Raw genomic sequence first — 20,041 nt, forward strand, 5'->3', positions numbered from 1 at the left:
TGTATATGGGGCATGTGTGACACTGTATATGGGGCATGACACTGTATATGGGGTGAGGCACTGTATATGGGGAATGGTGACACTGTATATGGGGTATGTGTGACACTGTTTATGGGGCATGTGTGACACTGTATATGGGGCATGGTGACACTGTATATGGGGCGAGGCACTGTATATGGGGCATGTGTGGCACTGTATATGGGGCATGGTGACACTGTATATGGGGCGAGGCACTGTATATGGGGCATGGTGACACTGTATATGGGGTATGTGTGACACTGTATATGGGGCATGTGTGGCACTGTATATGGGGCATGGTGACACTGTATATGGGGCGAGGCACTGTATATGGGGCATGGTGACACTGTATATGGGGTATGTGTGACACTGTATATGGGGCATGTGTGACACTGTATATGGGGTGAGGCACTGTATATGGGGCATGTGTGGCACTGTATATGGGGCATGTGTGGCACTGTATATGGGGCATGTGTGACACTGTATATGGGGTGAGGCACTGTATATGGGGCATGTGTGACACTGTGTATGGGGTATGTGTGACACTGTATATGGGGCATGTGTGACACTGTATATGGGGCATGTGTGACACTGTATATGGGGTGAGGCACTGTATATGGGGCATGTGTGGCACTGTATATGGGGCATGTGTGACACTGTATATGGGGCATGTGTGACACTGTATATGGGGTGAGGCACTGTATATGGGGCATGTTTGACACTGTATATGGGGCATGTGTGACACTGTATATGGGGCATGGTAACACTGTATATGGGGCAAGGCACTGTATATGGGGCATGTGTGGCACTGTATATGGGGCATGTGTGACACTGTATATGGGGTATTTGTGACACTGTATATGGGGCATGTGTGACACTGTATATGGAGCATGGTGACACTGTATATGGGGCGAGGCACTGTATATGGGGCATGTGTGGCACTGTATATGGGGCATGGTGACACTGTATATGGGGCGAGGCACTGTATATGGGGCATATGTGGCACTGTATATGGGGCATGGTGACACTGTATATGGGGCGAGGCACTGTATATGGGGCATGGTGACACTGTATATGGGGTATGTGTGACACTGTATATGGGTCATGTGTGGCACTGTATATGGGGCATGGTGACACTGTATATGGGGCATGGTGACACTGTATATGGGGCGAGGCACTGTATATGGGGCATGTGTGGCACTGTATATGGGGCATGGTGACACTGTATATGGGGCGAGGCACTGTATATGGGGCATGGTGACACTGTATATGGGGTATGTGTGACACTATATTTGGGGCATGTGTGGCACTGTATATGGGGCATGGTGACACTGTATATGGGGCGAGGCACTGTATATGGGGCATGGTGACACTGTATATGGGGTATGTGTGACACTGTATATGGGGCATGTGTGACACTGTATATGGGGTGAGGCACTGTATATGGGGCATGTGTGGCACTGTATATGGGGCATGTGTGACACTGTATATGGGGCGAGGCACTGTATATGGGGCATGTGTGACACTGTATATGGGGTATGTGTGACACTGTATATGGGGCATGTGTGACACTGTATATGGGGCATGTGTGACACTGTATATGGGGTGAGGCACTGTATATGGGGCATGTGTGGCACTGTATATGGGGCATGTGTGACACTGTATATGGGGCATGGTGACACTGTATATGGGGCATGTGTGACACTGTATATGGGGTGAGGCACTGTATATGGGGCATGTGTGACACTGTATATGGGGTGAGGCACTGTATATGGGGCATGTGTGGCACTGTATATGGGGCATGTGTGAAACTGTATATGGGGCATGTGTGACACTGTATATGGGGCATGACACTGTATATGGGGTGAGGCACTGTATATGGGGCATGGTGACACTGTATATGGGGTATGTGTGACACTGTTTATGGGGCATGTGTGACACTGTATATGGGGCATGGTGACACTGTATATGGGGCGAGGCACTGTATATGGGGCATGTGTGGCACTGTATATGGGGCATGGTGACACTGTATATGGGGCGAGGCACTGTATATGGGGCATGGTGACACTGTATATGGGGTATGTGTGACACTGTATATGGGGCATGGTGACACTGTATATGGGGTGAGGCACTGTATATGGGGCATGGTGACACTGTATATGGGGTATGTGTGGCACTGTATATGGGGCATGGTGACACTGTATATGGGGCGAGGCACTGTATATGGGGCATGGTGACACTGTATATGGGGTATGTGTGACACTGTATATGGGGCATGTGTGACACTGTATATGGGGTGAGGCACTGTATATGGGGCATGTGTGGCACTGTATATGGGGCATGTGTGGCACTGTATATGGGGCATGTGTGACACTGTATATGGGGTGAGGCACTGTATATGGGGCATGTGTGACACTGTATATGGGGTATGTGTGACACTGTATATGGGGCATGTGTGACACTGTATATGGGGCATGTGTGACACTGTATATGGGGTGAGGCACTGTATATGGGGTGAGGCACTGTATATGGGGCATGTGTGGCACTGTATATGGGGCATGTGTGACACTGTATATGGGGCATGGTGACACTGTATATGGGGCATGTGTGACACTGTATATGGGGTGAGGCACTGTATATGGGGCATGTGTGACACTGTATATGGGGTGAGGCACTGTATATGGGGCATGTGTGGCACTGTATATGGGGCATGTGTGACACTGTATATGGGGCATGACACTGTATATGGGGTGAGGCACTATATATTGGGCATGTGTGACACTGTATATGGGGTGAGGCACTGTATATGGGGCATGTGTGGCACTGTATATGGGGTGAGGCACTGTATATGGGGCATGTGTGGCACTGTATATGGGGTGAGGCACTGTATATTGGGCATGTGTGACACTGTATATGGGGTGAGGCACTGTATATGGGGCATGTGTGGCACTGTATATGGGGCATGTGTGACACTGTATATGGGGCATGTGTGACACTGTATATGGGGCATGTGAGGCACTAGGGAAGGGGCACACTGGGGTTACTTGCTGGTCTTCACAGCCAGCCTCTTTTCTCCCGTCAACTACAAGTTTTCATACCAGAAAGGAAAATACAACTTTCTGCCATGAGGTGAGAGGAACGCTCCCATAATAGGAAGGAGGTGATGTGTGCGGACGACTGTGCCCACATCCAACATGGCGCGCTCGGCTGCATGTCGTCGTCTCGCCATTGACTGCTGACGAGCTGTGCGTGGACTGTCCCGTCTAGCTGCAAGAACACGGAACTCGCTGGTCGGGCACGCTGCTCTGTCACTGCTGAGGCGAGGCGTGGAGTCGTCAGGTGACGGTGCGTGGCGTCAGCCATCTTGTGTTGTTGGGCTTGTGTGGATTCGCTTCGGGTGAGAAGCTGAGAGAGGTACCGTAATGTTATTACCGGGCGGCTGGCGCCAGGTTTGGGCCCCGGTGGTGGGGGAGGGAAGATAAGGGGAGACGCGGAGGGCGGCGGCGGAGAGTGGCCATGGCGATAGCAAGAGTGTGGACATGTGCTGCCTGCACGGCTGCTGACTGGCCGGGCACCGGGGAAACATGGCCGGGGCGGCGCCCAGAGGCTCCCGGCGACGTGTACAGTGTGTGTATATATATGTGAACATAATGTTTCTATGTACAGTGTGTGTTTATATTTTACTCAGCGCCATTAATTCCACAGACATCAACATGTACATACATGTATATATGTGTGTAATGGGTGCAGAATGTGTGTATATTATTTTTTTCCCATATGTGTATATTTACATAGTGCGTAATGTATGTGTGTGTATATATATATAATTTTTTTTTTCCATCTGTGTATAGACCCATTTTGTGCCTTCTCCATTTGTAGCACCAGGTATGGGATCAGCTGTAGGATTGGGAACGTTCTGTGACTTGTGCATCTTTCTGAAAGTTTTCCATCTGGTAAAACATCAGTCCCATGTAAATATTGTGTATTGTACCCCTCAATTCCAATCCTGCCTGCACTTTTTGGCACCCCTACTTGTTGCATGCTGTGGATAGCAGCAACATTTTGTGAATTATTTTTTTTTTACTAGAAATTCCCATACTGGTGAATGTGCCAGGTGCAGGGACTAGAATGTCACCTTGTGGGCTGGGACTGGCCGGAGACTCTGAGCGCAGGTTCTGCAGCCACAGATCCGCTGATGTATTGCAGGAGACTGGGGCGCGTTGGACTCGCATGTCACCAAAAATCCAACGTGTTCTGAACCTATGTGACTTGTTGCAGTAATTTGCTTTCCGCTGCGATGTAGCAGTGTCTTGCAGTCTTATATTGCCGCATGACCTGTGTCGTGGCCAAAGTTGCAGTACATCACAGGCTAAATGGAAGTTCGCTTCTTTTGGAGGAAAAATGCTGCAGGTTAACGGGGGTGTCCACTACTAGGACAACCCCTTCTTGAACTCAATGTTTGGCAGATGAAATAAAAAAGCCTATACTCCCATCCCATGCTGGCGCCATTCCAGCGTTGTCGGCACTCACTCTCCCGGGACTCTTGTGCGGTTGTTGTGACACCTGGTGTCACGGACATGTCAGTAGCACCATAGACTTTGATGGGTGCGTGTTTTATCTATGTGAGGCTATGTGCACACGTAGTTGGTAGGGCTGCGGATTTTGAAAAATCCGCTGATCAAAATACCTGCTGATTAGCCTGCGGTTTAGCCCTGCGGTTTCACACCTCACAATGGTGAAGGTGTGAAATCGCAGCGGAATCCGCACAAAGAATTGACATGCTGCGGATTGTAACCCACAGCAAATCGACGTGGAAAAATCCACAGCATGTGCACAGCGTTTTTGGTTTTACAATTGCAAAGAATGGTACTGTACAACGCAGCAGAAACTGCTGCGGACCCGCAGGGCCAGAAACGCTGCGGATCCGCAGCAGAATCCACACCGTGTGCACATAGCCTAAGCGGGCCGTCTGAATGAAGCCTCATAGGCTTACGTGAGGCTGCTGAGTTCAGGTCTGCAGACTCATGGGCAGTCTCTAGTCAGACCATGGCGTTTGGATGTGTGAAACTGGTTTATCGCAGATTGAAGGCAGGACTGAACTAGAGCAGCTGGACACATGGTGAGGACTATCTGGATAAAAATCTCCACTATTACCGGAGAACCGAAAGATAGCAATGACGAGTGTTTCTTACATGGTCACTAATTCCCAGGGTGCACTGCCGATATGACTTTTTACACCAGTGAGATCTTTCCATCTCCTTCAGCTTATCAGTATCCTACTCTGTACTGAGGAGGAGTAAAACCTAAGGGTGGGTGCAAAAGCTGCGGATTCTGCTGCGAATCTGCTGCGTTGTATAGTACCTTTATAGCTTATGGGAATTGAAAACCGCTGTGCAGATGCAGACGCTGCGGAATTTTCCGTGCGGATTTGCTGCATTTTTCAATCCGCAGAAAGAAATGACAGGTCAATTCTTTCTGCGGATTCCGCTGCGGTTTACCATCTCCATTGTAGAGATGATAAACCTCAGGGCAAAACCACAGGCTAATCCGCAGATGAACCGCAGGTCTTTTGACCTGCGGATTTACCTGCGGATTTTGCAAAATCCGCGTGGATCAATCCGCACCCCAATCCGCAGCGTGTGCACGTACCCTAAGGGTCTGTGCACATGTTGCGGATTCTGCTGCGGATCCGTAGCGGATTTGGCCCTGCGAATCTGCAGCAGTTTCTGCTGCGTTGTACAGTTCCATATAAGTCTATGCAAAAAGAAAAACGCACAGCACCTGCTCCATGACATGGCAAACCGCAGGCTAACCCGCACTAAATCCGCAGATAAACCACAGGTCTTTTGACCTGCAGATTTAGACAAATCTGCGCGGAAAAATCCGCAGCAGAATCTGCAACGTGTGCACACACCCCAACCCTTCTGTCTACATATGGAAGTCTGCTTTGCTTGTATGCCCCCCAGTCATGTTTGCAGCCTTTGTTATTGGTTGGACATCGACTTGCGGGGTAGTTACCTATAGGTGGCAGTATAGAGGCAGTAAACTTATAGAGGACTGCTAATTTGCATACTTTTTTCTCAGGAAGCATTACTTTATAAGATTCCTTACACAGTTGGATCTCTGCAGAGAGTCGGTACCTTCCAAGCGTTTGCTTGGCATGTAATACGATATTTTGGCCACCGTTGTGCAATTGGCTAATTGGGGCTTCTGAAGCTGGACCTGGAGCGATGAGCTGATCACTCCGATATTAAAAAATAAATATAGGGGGTTGTGATGACGTTAACCGAAAATCCCTGGGTTCAGAAATCAACTGTCTTGACTGCACTCACCTCATCTCTCCAGATTTACAAAGCTTCTGCACCCACAGTCCCTTTCATTCCGCACCCTGTTGGCTTCCTTGTCGTAGAAGACTCGTAATCTTCTATGTACAGTAGTAAGTGCAGCAGGGGGTCTGGATCCAGGTGGGTACTGGTATTTTCAGAATTATCCATCCAAGTTGAACGCTGTCCGGTCAGTCCCTTGTGGGTTGCATACACTGATGGAGATAGTAGTTCCTGTTCTGTCCTGAATATGTGATCTGATGGGCTGGACTATGTGGACTCTGCATTTCCCTCCTGTACATGTGACATCCGTAGATGAGAAGTATCCACTCAGAGGCCATCTCTGGAGTCTTGTACATCCCAAGATGGATACAACTGTATCCGATCTACCAAATGTTCTTAGCTGTATAGTGTGCGCTTCAGGCTGCTACGTTAGAGGACAGTTGGAATCGAATGGCTATCTACATCTACTGATGCCTGTATCAGACACCGGACGGCTTGGGTCACAGTTGTGCTCATCTCTCAGCCGTGATAAGTATTCGTTCAAGGTTCAAGCATATGTCAATAAAAATGTTCTTGTATGTGAGTTTATTAGTGTGTATACAGTGCTCAGTATAAATGAGTACACCCCCTTTGAAAAGTAAAACTTTAAGCAATATCCCACTGAGTCCAAGAACAATTTCCAACATTTTGACAAGACTGAGCTTCATAGAACATTTTTTTTAAATCTATAACCTGAAAGTAAGATCATATAACTTTCATTACAAAAGCTTCAGTTTTACTCAAATTAGTCTATGTAAAATTGTATACATCCCACATGAAAAACATTTACATGTAGTATTCTGTGTTACCTCCATGATTTGTAATGACAGCACCGAGTCTTCTAGGAAGGGAATGAACAAGTTACTGACATATTGCAGCATCTGTCTTTTTCCATTCTTCAATAGCAACCTCTTTTAAAGCCTGGATGCTGGATGGAGAGTGATGACAACTTGTCTCTTCAGAATTCCCCGCAGGTGTTTGGTTGGGTTCAGATCAGGAGACACTTGTTCACTGAATCATTGTCCCCCTGTTCTTCAGGAATGCATTGCTGGCCTTAGATGTGTGTTTTGGATCATTGTCATTTTGGAAAATTTCATGTCTACCTTTTTCAGCGGATCTTAATGATTTGCCAAAGTGCAAGGGGGGGGGGGGGTTGTGTGTGTCACTCCTCTGATACATAACTCGATGATTTTTCCCTTCTTGGTGTGGCAGTTTCAATGCTGAGTGTACTCGTCTTTATATTTGTGTGTATATGTCGTTATTTATGTTTTTGAGTGTGAAATCCATAACTAGTCTGCCTCTTGTACCTTGTGGTCTAAGGCTGGGGTCACACTGCGTTACCGCAATCCGTTAACGCTGCCATTGACTTCCATTAGGAGCGCATCACTAGCGCATGCCATAAATTGGCATGCGCTAGCGATGTGCCGTCATTTTGTGACTGACCCTCGGACGCGGGCTGCTGCGTCCGGGGGTCTGTCACGGCTAGTGCAGATAGAGAAGCTGCGCTAGCGGTATAGCAGAACGCGATCGCGTTGTGCTATAGCGTTAATTCAGTATGAACCTAAAGGGCCTTTTACATTTAGCGATGCACCAGCGATATGACCCGGTCAGGATCGCTGGTGCATCGCTAAATGATCGCTAGTGAGCTTCCACACAGGAAGATCTCACAGCGATGCAGCAGCGACGCAGCGCACGATACTCACCTTTCACACACAGCGATCCTGACGTCCTCCCGCCCACCTCCACGCGTCGCTCGTCGTCACAGCAGGAAGCCCAGCAGGAAGCTGACGACGAGAAATGGAGCCGGACATTATCGCCCGATCAGCGATGGACAGCGGGGGAGCCGGTCGGAGGTAAGTATCACACATAGCGATATCGCTATCAATATCGCTATAACGTCACAAAATCAGTGACGTTTTAGCAATATTGCTAGCGATATCGCTATGTGTAAAACCCCCTTTAGTCAGACCATATTTATTAGTACTGATTAACTTCATATAGTGCTAACGTAGTCTGCATGCAGCATTGTACCTATAGGGAAAAAGGGAATAAAAAGGCTCCTTCCTGTTCATAGGAGCTTATGATCTATCAGTAGTAAACCTCTGTGAGGCAATGTCTTCCTCGCACATAGCAACCAGCCCATCTTTGGCTTTTCTGATCTGTTGGTGGATGAGGCATGTGCCCTGACTTGTAGTAAATGGTGAAGAAATTGGTGCTGCTCATTGTCATTTCTGAAACATGTCCTCAAATTTGTGTTGATCTTTTTTTTTTTTTTTTTTGTGGACTGTTCTGGTTTGTGTATGTAATCATACATCTAGACAACAGTTTCTGTAACTTTACAAGTAAGGCAGTTCCTTTTATTATGCAGACATAAAAATATTTTGACTATTAAAGGAATCTGTCGCCCCCTAGACAATTTTTATCTATTACTATGGGCATACAGGTAATTGGTTAAACCAGTCTTACCTGTATGCCTCATAGCTGTGGTGTAGACATTGAGAAATTGATTTTATAATCTTTTATGTTAGTTTTCTTCTAGGCTCCAGGGTGTGCGGTACCTGGAAGAAATCACTGCCTCCTCTTGTCTTTATACTATCACTCCCCTACCATCAGCGTCATACTGACCTGGTCGGTGGTGTAATCCCACACATGCGTTGTGCCGATCGTGTGGTTATGTTAACACTGTCCGCCCTTCTACGGCCAGTGTCTGAATTGATCTACTGAGCCGGCTCAGATGTATTGAATTAATTTTTTTTTTCAGCTTACTTTGATGGTTTAGCCAGCAGATATGTCGTTGTCTGACACTTCTTGCCTCCCACCCTCATTGTCGAGCTGAGTGTGCATGTTTGAGGATGTTGTGGAGCTCCATGATAAAATTCTCACCCAAGAATGTTGGCTTGCCAAAATAAAACTGTTACTTCTTTGTAGATAGTAGGCTTGTGCTTTCCACCTTCCACATTTTCTGTTTATGGAACAGTTGGTTAGATGTTTCCCGGTGCCGTATTGTTGTCTGTAGCTGAACCCCTTAGTGACAGAACCAGTTTGGTACTTAATGACCGGGCCAATTTTTACAATTCTGACCACTGTCAGTTTATGAGGTTATAACTCTGGAACGCTTCAACGGATCCCACCGATTCTGAGATTCTCTTTTCGTGACATATTGTACTTCGTGTTAGTGGTAAAATTTCTTTGATACGACTTGCATTTATTTCTGAAAAAAAAACAAAAAACTGAAATTTGACAAATTTTGAAAATTGTGCAATTTTCAAACTTTTAATTTTAGTGCCCTTAAATCAGAAAGTCATAGCACACAAAATAGTTAATAAATATTTCCCACATGTCTACTTTACATCAGCACAATTTTGCAAACATAATTTTTTTCTTTGTTAGGACGTTATAAGCGTTAAAAGTTGACCAGCGATTTTTCACTTTTCCAACAAAATTTACAAAACCGTTTTTTTTTTTTTTTTGTAGGGGCCCACCTCACATTTGAAGAGAGTTTGGGGGTCAGTATGACAGAAAATACCCAAAAGTGACACCATTCTAAAAACTTCACCCCTCAAGGTGCACAAAACCACATCCAAGAAGTTTTTTTTAACACTTTTTAGGTGCTTCAATTGAACTAAAGCAATATGGAAGGAAAAATTGAACATTTATTTTTTACACAACAAATTTACTTTGGAACCGAACTGTTATATTTTCAGAAGGGTATCAGGAGAAAATGGACCATAAAATTTGTTGTGCAATTTCTCCTGATACCGCATATGTGAGGGAAATCCACTATTTGGGCGCATGGCAGGGCTCTGAACGGAGGGAGCACTGTTTGACTTTTTGAACGCAAAATTGACTGGAATCAATGGCGGGCGCCATGTTGCGTTTGGAGACCATCTAATGTACCTAAACAGTGGAAACCCCCCCAATTCTAAGTACAACATTAACACAGCCATAGCCCTAACCCCAGCCCCACCCCCAACCCTAGCTATAACCCCAACTATAACCCTAGCCCCAACCCTAATCCTAGCTATAACCCCAACTATAGCACTAGCCTTAACCCTTGCTATAACCCCAACATTCATCCTAGCTATAACCCTAGCCCCAACCCTAGCTATAACCTCAACCATAAGCCCAGCCATAACCCTAAACCTTAGCCCCAACCCTAACCCAACTATAACCTCAACTATAAACCCGACCCTAACCCTAGCTATAACCTTAACTGTAAGCCCAACCATTACCCTAGCCCCAACCCTAGCTATAACCCCAACTATAAGCCCAACCATAACCCTGACCCTAGCTATAACCCCAACTATAAGCCTAAACCTAGCTATAACCTCAACTATAAGCCCAACGATAACGCTAACCCTAACCCCAACCCTAGCTATTACTGCAACCATAACCTTAGCCCCAACCCTAACCCTAGCTTTAACGCTAATCCTAACCCTTGCTATTACTGCAACCATAACCTTAGCCCCAACCCTAACCCTAGCTATAACCCCAACTGTAAGCCCAACCGTAACCCTAACAGAAAAACGGAAATAATTTTTATTTTATTATTTTTACCTAAGGGAGTGATAAAGGGGGGTTTGATTTACTATTTTATTTTGATTACTGTGATAGGGTCTATCACAGTGATGAAAATGAACCAATAGGAAAAATTTCCTATTGTTGCTGGGTTCCGGCCAGCAGATCTCGGCAGGCACGGAAGAAAACGCGGCCGGGGGTGGGGGGTGCAGGAAGGTTCAGGGACACTTGAGATACCAAGGGGAGGGGGGGAATCGGGGAACCCCATTTCTGTGTCCTCTGATGTGAGAGGAGAGAGAAATTAAATGTCAGATATCACTAGTTAGGTTCACATCTGCCCTAAATGTTCCGTTTTCTGTCCCGTCATAAGAGAAGAAAAAAAAAAAATGATTGTGCTGCATTTGTCCTTTAATGGCAGTAATATCTCCTAACAGACTATAATTTGGACATTTGTGATGCCGTCGTGAATCGCATTATTTGACTCACATGCTGCACAATTTTTACTGCCAAGTTTAATGAAAGCTACAATGGAGGCTCTGGAAAGAAAGCCCTTAGGCTGAATTTAGAAGTCTGTGAAACGGGGTCCGTGTACACAGACCTTGATGTAAATACTATCCGGGGGTCTCCCAACCCAAACTTAATAGCCTATGACACTGTTGAGTTCATGTTGGGAGACTTGAGGAAAGTCGGTACTTCATGGTCAGCGGACACGCACAGCGTTTCCCGGATGTCTAGTTTAGACTTATCTGTGATGCCGCGAGTCAGACTACTTCGGGGAGTTATTTTTATCATTGTTACTATTCTTAGCCCTCCGTTCAGATTCCTTACTTCGTAGACCCACAACTAAACATATGGGACATCTGTCACCCAAGGCACCAGCGCCATGTGATGTATGAATGAGATTCTTGTTACCATGCTAGTAATATTAGGGCAGGCTCTCTCATGACCATACACACACACACTCGACCGCGCTATGCATGTATGTGTTTTCAGTGGGGAAAAAAGAAAACCTCTGCCTGACTGCTGGCGGCAGCTTATCATCCCAAGAATCTAGTAATTGGTATCAGACTACCCAGTTCTTATCTCCCCAACATCTGCCACCAGGAAGAGTCAGGAGGCCATTATACTGTAATTTGTGTGGTCAGGCCTTTCACTGGCAGGTTTGGCCAATATAGGTCTAATGTGTATGCCCACTTTTAAAGCAGTAAAGGCTCCCATGCTGATAATAATCAAACCAGGCAGATAGATGATGGTGGAGAAGAGAAGGCGCTGGCCTGCTGAATTTTAATGGCTGAGCCTTTCATTTGGCGGGGAAGCCGCTGCCGAGGTGTGTAGTAGCTCTTCTCTAAGGCTATGTGCACACACTGCGGTTTTTGCTGCGGTTCCGCTGCGATTTTGGCCCTGCGGAACAGCAGCAGTTCCGCAGACATGGTACTTTACCATGTTAGTCTATGGGTTTTCAAAACCGCAGTGCTCACGCTGCGTTTTTTTCCGCAGCATGTCAATTATTTCTGCGGATTCTGCTACGGTTTCACACCTTTAACATAGTAGAGGTGTGAAACCGCAGGCCAAACCGCAGCAAAACCGCAGGTCACTTTACCTGCGGTTTTACCTGTGGTTCCGCGGGAAAAAACCCACAGGTGAATCTGCAGTGTGTGCACATAGCCTCATAGAGATCACAGTAGAGAGTTTCTGTGTATGTCGGAGGTGGGAGAGGTAGGTGTCAGCGGAAGGGGTTCACCTTTCTATTGTGTATGGCCAGTTGAAGTCTGCTTTAATCCTACAGTGAAGTCATAATCTATGAAGACATCATTTTTGCTCTGCTCTTGAAATCGGAAGAGATGAATCTGCATCAAAGCCTTTAAATTTTCCTTATCTTCCTTTATATGTGTGTATTATAAGTGTCACGCCGTTCCGACATACCCGGCCATCGCTCCCACGCCGCAGCCCCTCGCCGCCCGACAGCCACTGCCGACAACGTCTTTGCATGTAATGCGCATGCGCCATAGGCCGCGCCTCCCTTCTGCTTCTTGTGCTCCGGCTATGCCCTGACCCGGAAGCACCCCCTGACCAATGGCAGACCAGACAGGGGCATATCAGGCCTCTTCCCCCTGAGGGAGGCGCCTGATCGTTGTGTTTCCTAGCACACTGGGCCTCGCTTCTTCGTGTGCTCTCTGCAGTCTCACAGTCCCGTTCTCGTGTGCTCCCTGCAGCAGCCTCGCAGTCCGGCTATCCATGTTCCCTCCTGCTCCAGTCCTGCCGTCCTACTCCAGCCCTGCCTCCGGTGTTCCTGTTCCATCCTGCCCCAGTCCTGCCGTCATACTCCGGTGTTCCTGTTCCATCCTGCTCCAGTCCTGCCGTCCTACTCCAGTCCTGCCTCCGGTGTTCCTGTTCCATCCTGCTCCAGTCCTGCCGTCCTACTCCAGTCCTGCCTCCGGTGTTCCTGTTCCATCCTGCTCCAGTCCTGCCGTCCTACTCCAGTCCTGCCTCCGGTGTTCAGTTCCATCCTGCTCCAGTCCTTCCGTCCTCCTCTAATCCTGTCTCCTGTGTTCCTGCTCCAGCCATCCATCCACGTTCCAGTCTACTGTCTTACTCTACTCCTGTCTCCTTTGTTCCTGCTCTGTTCTGTCATCTACACTTCAGTCCCACACTCCTACTCCAGTCCTTCCTGAGCCGCTCCTCTCTGTACCGGCTACCGTGGTACTCAAACCCCTGGGCCTGCGCCTAACGGTCCCTGTATAGGGGTTGGTTCCACCTGGCAGCTCGCTCGGGGCCCCTCGGTGCCACGGCCCAGAGGGTCCACTCCTGGAGATTCCGGCTCCAGACCAGCCACGCTAACAATAAGCGATACATTTCAGTGCAGTATGTTACATAATCAATAAAAGCAATGGCTCATATTAATGTTGATCCCTCAGAAATTACCGTAAGTAACTTAAAGGGGTTTTGCACTACTCTGACAACCCCTTCTCAATCACGATATTCACCCACTTAAAATAATAGCCTGTATTCACCACCAGTGCCAGCGTGAGCCCTGCAGCCAATCAGCGGGGCAGCATCACTCTTGAAACTGGACATGCAGAAGAATTGAGAGCTGATGCCTGCTGTTCTCTGATTTCTTCTGGACGTCGGATTTGTCCTCAGGAGTGAGAGTAAAGCGGCCGCTGATTGCAGAGCTCACGTGGTGTTACAACTTCACTGGAGACTCAGCCCAACGTCATTGGAATGGTCCTGGCACTAGAGATGAGTACAGGCTTATATTTTACATAGGAGAATATTGTGATTGAGAAGGGTTTGTCTGTGTAGTGGACAACCCTTTTAAAACGACCTTTCAGAAATGTCCACTTTTGTTCTTATTTTATTCCCACTGCTCCCCTGAGTATCATTTCTTTTTATTTAGTGCACCCAATATGCTAGTTTTTATTGGTTTTGCTCACAGGATACTTTGGAGACATGTCTTTAGGCACCATACAGTCAGCATATTGTGCACACTAAATAAAAAGTCCCATATCTTTAGAACCATATGGAAGATTTTAAAGCAAATCTGGGTCCAGCTTTTATCTGCTCGATCTGAGAACAGCATAATTTCGGGGCAGAGACCCTGATTCCAGCCGTGTAGCACTTGTGCCAACTTTCACCCCCTTATTCCAGTTGACTAATGGGTCTCTCTATGTACACTTTATAAGGCTTCATGTACACATACTAAGGCTGTGTTCACACAAATGTATTTTGGATAGAGTGCTGTTCGTGATAAAGACAGCCTTTGGACCAATGATTCACTGGGGCTTCTCAGATGTTCATGTTTGATATGCGGAATGAACGTCCACGTGAAAAGAAAAGTAAATCGCAGGATGCACTAGTCTCCTCCATGTTTCCGATGACTCGCCTATTAAATTCTATCTGTGTGAAAAAATCAAGTTCTTCAACGTGAGAAACTGTTCTTGTCAATTTTAATAACTGCTGAAGTATATAAACTTTTTTTTTTTGTGGCTGAAAACTGGATGATATATGTACACTGCTCAAAAAAATAAAGGTAACAATAAACACAATGTAACTTCAAGTCAATCACATATCTGTGAAATCAACCTGTCCAATTATAAAGCATCACCGATTGTGAATCAATTTCTGCTTTTGTGAAATGGGACATACAACAGGTAGAAGTGATGGCCAATTAGCAAACAACCCTTTTAAAGTGGTGGTTCTGCAGGGGGTGACAACAGAATTTCTCTGTTCTCATCCTTTTTGGATGTTATTTTGGGGACTTTTGCATTTTGTCATTGCTCTCACACCTAGAGGTACAGAATGAGGCAGTGTCTACTATACAACCCACCGAAGTTGCTTAGGTAGTGCCGCTCATCCAGAATGGCACATCAATGCAAGCTGTGCAAGAAAGGTAGCTATGTATGTTCAGCACAGTGTCCAGAGCATGGAGCAGATACCAGGAGACGTGGATGGGGTCATAGGAGGGCAGCAACCCAGCAGCAGGACCGCTAACTCCTTTGTGCAAGGAGGAACAGGATGAGCAGTGCCAGAGCCCTGCAAATTTCCTCCAGATACTCCATGAGGATAGTATAAGGGCCCGTCGTCCACAAGTGGATGTTGTGCTTACAGCCCAAAACCGTGCGATTGGCATTTGCCAGAGAACGCCAAGATTGGCAGATTCTACTTTGGCGCCCTGTGCTCTTCACAGATGAGAGCAGGTTCACACTGAGCACGTGTGACAGTCTGGAGATGCCCTGGAGAATGTTCTACTGCCTGCAACATTCTCTAGCGTTACTGGATAGGCAGTGGGTCAGTAATGGTATGGGATGGCATTTCTTTGGAGTGCAGCACAGCCCTCCCATGTGCTAGTCTGAGGTACCCTTGCTGCCATTAGGTACAGGGATAAGATCTTCAGACCCATTGTGAGACCAGGTGCAGTGGGCCATGAGTTCCTTCTAATGCTAGGCCTCATGAGGCTGAAGTGTTAGCAGTTCCTGCATGATGAAAGTATTGATGCTATGGATTGGCCTGCCCATTTCCCAGACCTGAATCCAATTGAGCACATCTGGAACATGTCTCGTTTCTTGCACCATAGACTGTCCAGGAGTTGACTAATGCTTTAATCCATGTCTGGGAGGAGATCCCTCAGGAGAACATCCGCCGCCTCATCAAGACCGTGACCAGGCCTTGTAGGGAGGTCATACAAGCACGTAGAGGTCACAAACACACTACTGAGCGTCATTTCCTTGTCTTGAGGCATTTCCACTGAAGTTGGATCAGCCTGTAATTTGATTTTCCACTTTGATTTTGAGCTTCATTCCAAATCCAGACCTCCATGTAATATTCATTTTTAATTACATTGATCATTTTATGTTTTATTGTTCTCAACACGTTTCATTATGTTATGAATAAAGTTTTGCAACTGAAATATTTCATTCAGATATTTCTAGGATGTAGTGCTGTTTCAGACGTCTGTGCAAATCTGTCTGAGCACGGACCACAATGCACGGTCCCCATTGAACTCTCAGCCGTTTATGTAGTTGACTGAGTTTTTTAGACAACTGTGTGGCGACAGCTATCCTGTGTGCACAGCCTGCTTTAGTTTGGGGAAAAATTTGCCATTCTGACCTCCAGTTCATTTACATGTGATAGGAATGTAAACAGAGCTGCGACTATTCTTTTATTCACATTTTGTAAACTGTTGGAAGGGGAAAGGGTAGGAGTATAAGAAGGAAAGAAATAACATTATTGTAATAATTATTAACAGTGGTTATATTAAATTAGAAACATACGTATAGGGTTTAATATTTTTGTGAACATAAATTAAGTGAAATCACAAACCTTTACAGAGGAGAATAAGATCATATTTTGAAACAAATATACTGTAATATTAGACATAAAGGATTAAGAATCAAACACAACATTATTGGTAACAATTTCATAAAGTTGTCAAGGTCTTAATCAAAACTTAGCTAGTTACAAGAAAAGCTAATCCAGGGAACCCATCTCTTATCACACTTTGGACAGTAATTATTTGATATGGCATGACTCCTCATAAGAATTATGAAGATTACCTGCAATGGTTGTAATGGATGTTTTTTTTTCCAATTTGCTGTTATGGCATTTTTAGCTACTAAAACGTGAATTAGTATAGGTTTCAGTGATGGATTTACTAAATCTAAAGATAATAAAGCCATTTGGGAAAGTAAGATAATGTTCTGTCTTGTTGTTTGATTAATAAGTAATGATATTTCTTTCCAAAAATGTTGTAGTTTAGGACATTCCCATAGAACGTGTAATAAATCTCCCTTGGGCCTGCATTCCCTCCAACAAAGAGGAGATTGGTTTGGGAAAGCCTTTGGTAGTTTATTTGGAGTAAAATACCTTTTAGAGATGGTTTTGTAACGGCCTCGTGTACTGAGGCACAAATGTTCAGTAAGTGGATTTTATGCTCATTTGCCATTGCTCGAGAGAAAAGATTTTCGTTAAATTTCTTTACCAGTTTAATATAAAGGGAGGTTTTTCCAAAAGAGGTATCTTGGTTATTGCAATCATATATTTTTGGTCCTATATAACAAGTTATTGTTTGAATTGGAAAGAAGTAAGCTAATGGTTCAGTTACTGGAGTGTTTTGTTTTGAGAGGATAGTTATTGTTTTCCTTATACTGTTGAGAGTCCCAGTATCTGTTTGTAAGCTTCAGGATTTTTCCACAGTGACCGATGAGATGGACTGGACCATTTGTGGTTGCAAAGTGCTATGCTAAGTTGGTATTATGCACATTGTAACCGATCCCACTTGTGCTTAGTAGTTTGCATGAAAGAGAAGCTGAGCCTGGAACCCAGTGATTGTATACCAAAAACTGACTTTTGGAAAACTGCAGGCATTTTTCACCCATAGAAAGTAATGGGTACGTGCAAAAATGCAGCAAAAAAAGTCATGTTTCAGGTTTTTCTGCAGTTTTGGTGCAAAAACCTTAAAGTTGCATCATGATTTTTTGGGGGGCACTAAACTTTAAAATGCAGCAATAACGGAACATGTGAACACAGCCTTATTCTGACTGGATTCAATATTGTGCAAGTCCTGAATACTGCACCTGCAGAAGATTGTGGGCCCAAAGCGGACCCCACATGTTGCCGATTCCTTGCAAGTCCATTGGAAAAAAGATATGGAAGTATTTTTTTACCAGTATTATTACTAATACTTAAAAGGAAAGTCCCTGAATCCAAAGTTACCCTCTACCCATAGTATAAAGGATAAGGCTACTTTCACGCTTCAGTTTTTTGACGTTAGTCATAATCCGTCGGAAAGACTGATTTGTCGCAGACTGTGAAAAACTGATGCGACAGATCCTTTTTTTTTTTTTATGCCGGATCCGACTGCCCTACCTGGCAGGTTTATATACATTTGGGGCTGTGAATATTGGAGCATGCTCAGTTTAAAAAAACGGAATCATCGCTGGATTCCGTCATTTGACGGACAGCGACGGAGCCGGCGCCCATAGTCTGCCATTCTAGCAGACGGATGGCGACGGATCCGTCGCTTTTCGACGGAGACTAAAAAACGTTACTTTGTCCATCGTCTCCGGCTGCCGGACAAACATTTTCCGACGGATTCGGCGAACGACAGATGAAACGTGTGGCCATCAGTCGGAATCCGTCACTAATACAAATTTTTTTTATTTTTTAAAAAAATGGATCCGGCGACATCAGTCGACGGATCAGTTTTTTCCAAAATTTGACGGATTGCGACTGAAGGCAAAATAATGAAATGTGAAAGAGGCCTAACTTACTGAACTTTAGGGCTCCATCCGCTGGGTCATGCATCATGAGATTCTAAGAATGTGGCTCTGAGAAGCTTTTGATAGTCATGAAGAGCAATTGCACAAACTTTTTTGTTTTCCCTCAAGTGTCTGTCAACATGGGCCCATTGGGGAGGTTCATCTAAATTCATTTGTAGAGGGTGAATGGATTAAGCGTTATTCCTGAATGCACTGCGGAAATGCAGTGTGAACAGAGCCTAAAGTGATGGCTCTTAGTCCATCCTTATACAGTATGATGTTTGCAGCAAATCTCTGGTTTTCTCTCCTGATAACAATGATTTATTGTTCTGGCATAAAAGATCTGATCATTTGAGGCACTGGTGTTTTTTCTTTCATGATCACTGTCACATTTATATAGTCAGATAATTGCAAATGTATGCTGGAGTAGATGAAAAAAGAGCCTATTAAACTGTATGCAGAAAGGGGGAAGAAGGAGTGAAGAGCAGAGTGAGAAAACAAGCAGAGGCAGAGCCAGGCCAATTTGTGGTGACGCGAGTTACTGCTTTAGCACTTTCCAGAGTTGAATTCACAGCTACAATTCTCAGAGAACTGAAAATTAGAGATAGACAGTCTACAAAAGGGTAAACTGGTGAAAATGAAGTATATAAACCTTGTAATGGCTGGATAAGGTGCTATAAAAGTGGGATCACAAATTATTGCTTTGAAGTAAAACATTTCTTAAAAAACAGGCAGGGAAATGCTTTACCTCACAAAAAGAATCAGCTGTGATCCCATACTGTAATGTCTGTATCCTCTTTTGCTTTCTCCCCTGCCCGGGAGCTGTGGTATGATCAGACCATGTTCCTGCACGGTCAGACACTGCCATTACACAGTACACAGCAGGGGCACATTTATAAGATTATCTCAGCACAGGAACATTTTTATTTAACCGCATCCAATTGTGGAAATGATTATTATTCTGAGATCTATTGATTAAAATTAATTTTGTTCTTTGGAAAACACCTTTAAGTTTTAGTTGTTCTCCTGAGTATCTGATTTACTGTTCCAGAAATGGGGTTCATTCTTCAGAGCCTCCAATATTTAAATTTGTATGGAATTTACAAAGGGGTGTGGCTCACAGGATCCTCCGGAGCGTGTCTTTAGGCTGCTCTGAATAATTACCCCGTGACTAACTCCACGCTGATCCTTACACTTGCCCAATCTTTTTTTCTACCTCTGAGGCATCAGCTTTAAGAGCCGCTGATGACTTTCTACCTAATATACCCTCCCTCTGGCCGGTGTCAATGGTGGACGTCCTTATTCATGTTCTATATACATGTACTGTCCCAGCTCTGGCTGAATGTTCGTTAGCCAATTTATGGACAAATCTTACCTGCAAAT

At 45.3% G+C, this 20,041-nt stretch overlaps 1 protein-coding gene across 6 annotated transcripts in view; it reads left to right on the plus strand.

The window, feature by feature from the left end:
• Positions 1–3,199: 3,199 nt before the first annotated feature.
• The window catches only part of GIGYF2 (GRB10 interacting GYF protein 2), a 270,607-nt gene continuing 253,765 nt past the window's right edge, over positions 3,200–20,041 (plus strand). For 2 of the 6 annotated variants that reach the window (XM_073581241.1, XM_073581243.1), the window contains exon 1: positions 3,200–3,432. The gene's annotated coding sequence lies outside the window, so the exon portion shown is untranslated. The remainder of the gene's footprint in view (positions 3,433–20,041) is intronic. The other 4 variants (XM_073581238.1, XM_073581240.1, XM_073581242.1 and 1 more) reach the window with 4 other exon arrangements.

The sequence above is a fragment of the Dendrobates tinctorius genome, unplaced genomic scaffold (genome assembly GCF_039654945.1).
Source record: "Dendrobates tinctorius isolate UK_male_01 unplaced genomic scaffold, ASM3965494v1 ptg000069l, whole genome shotgun sequence".
Classification (NCBI taxonomy): domain Eukaryota; kingdom Metazoa; phylum Chordata; class Amphibia; order Anura; family Dendrobatidae; genus Dendrobates; species Dendrobates tinctorius.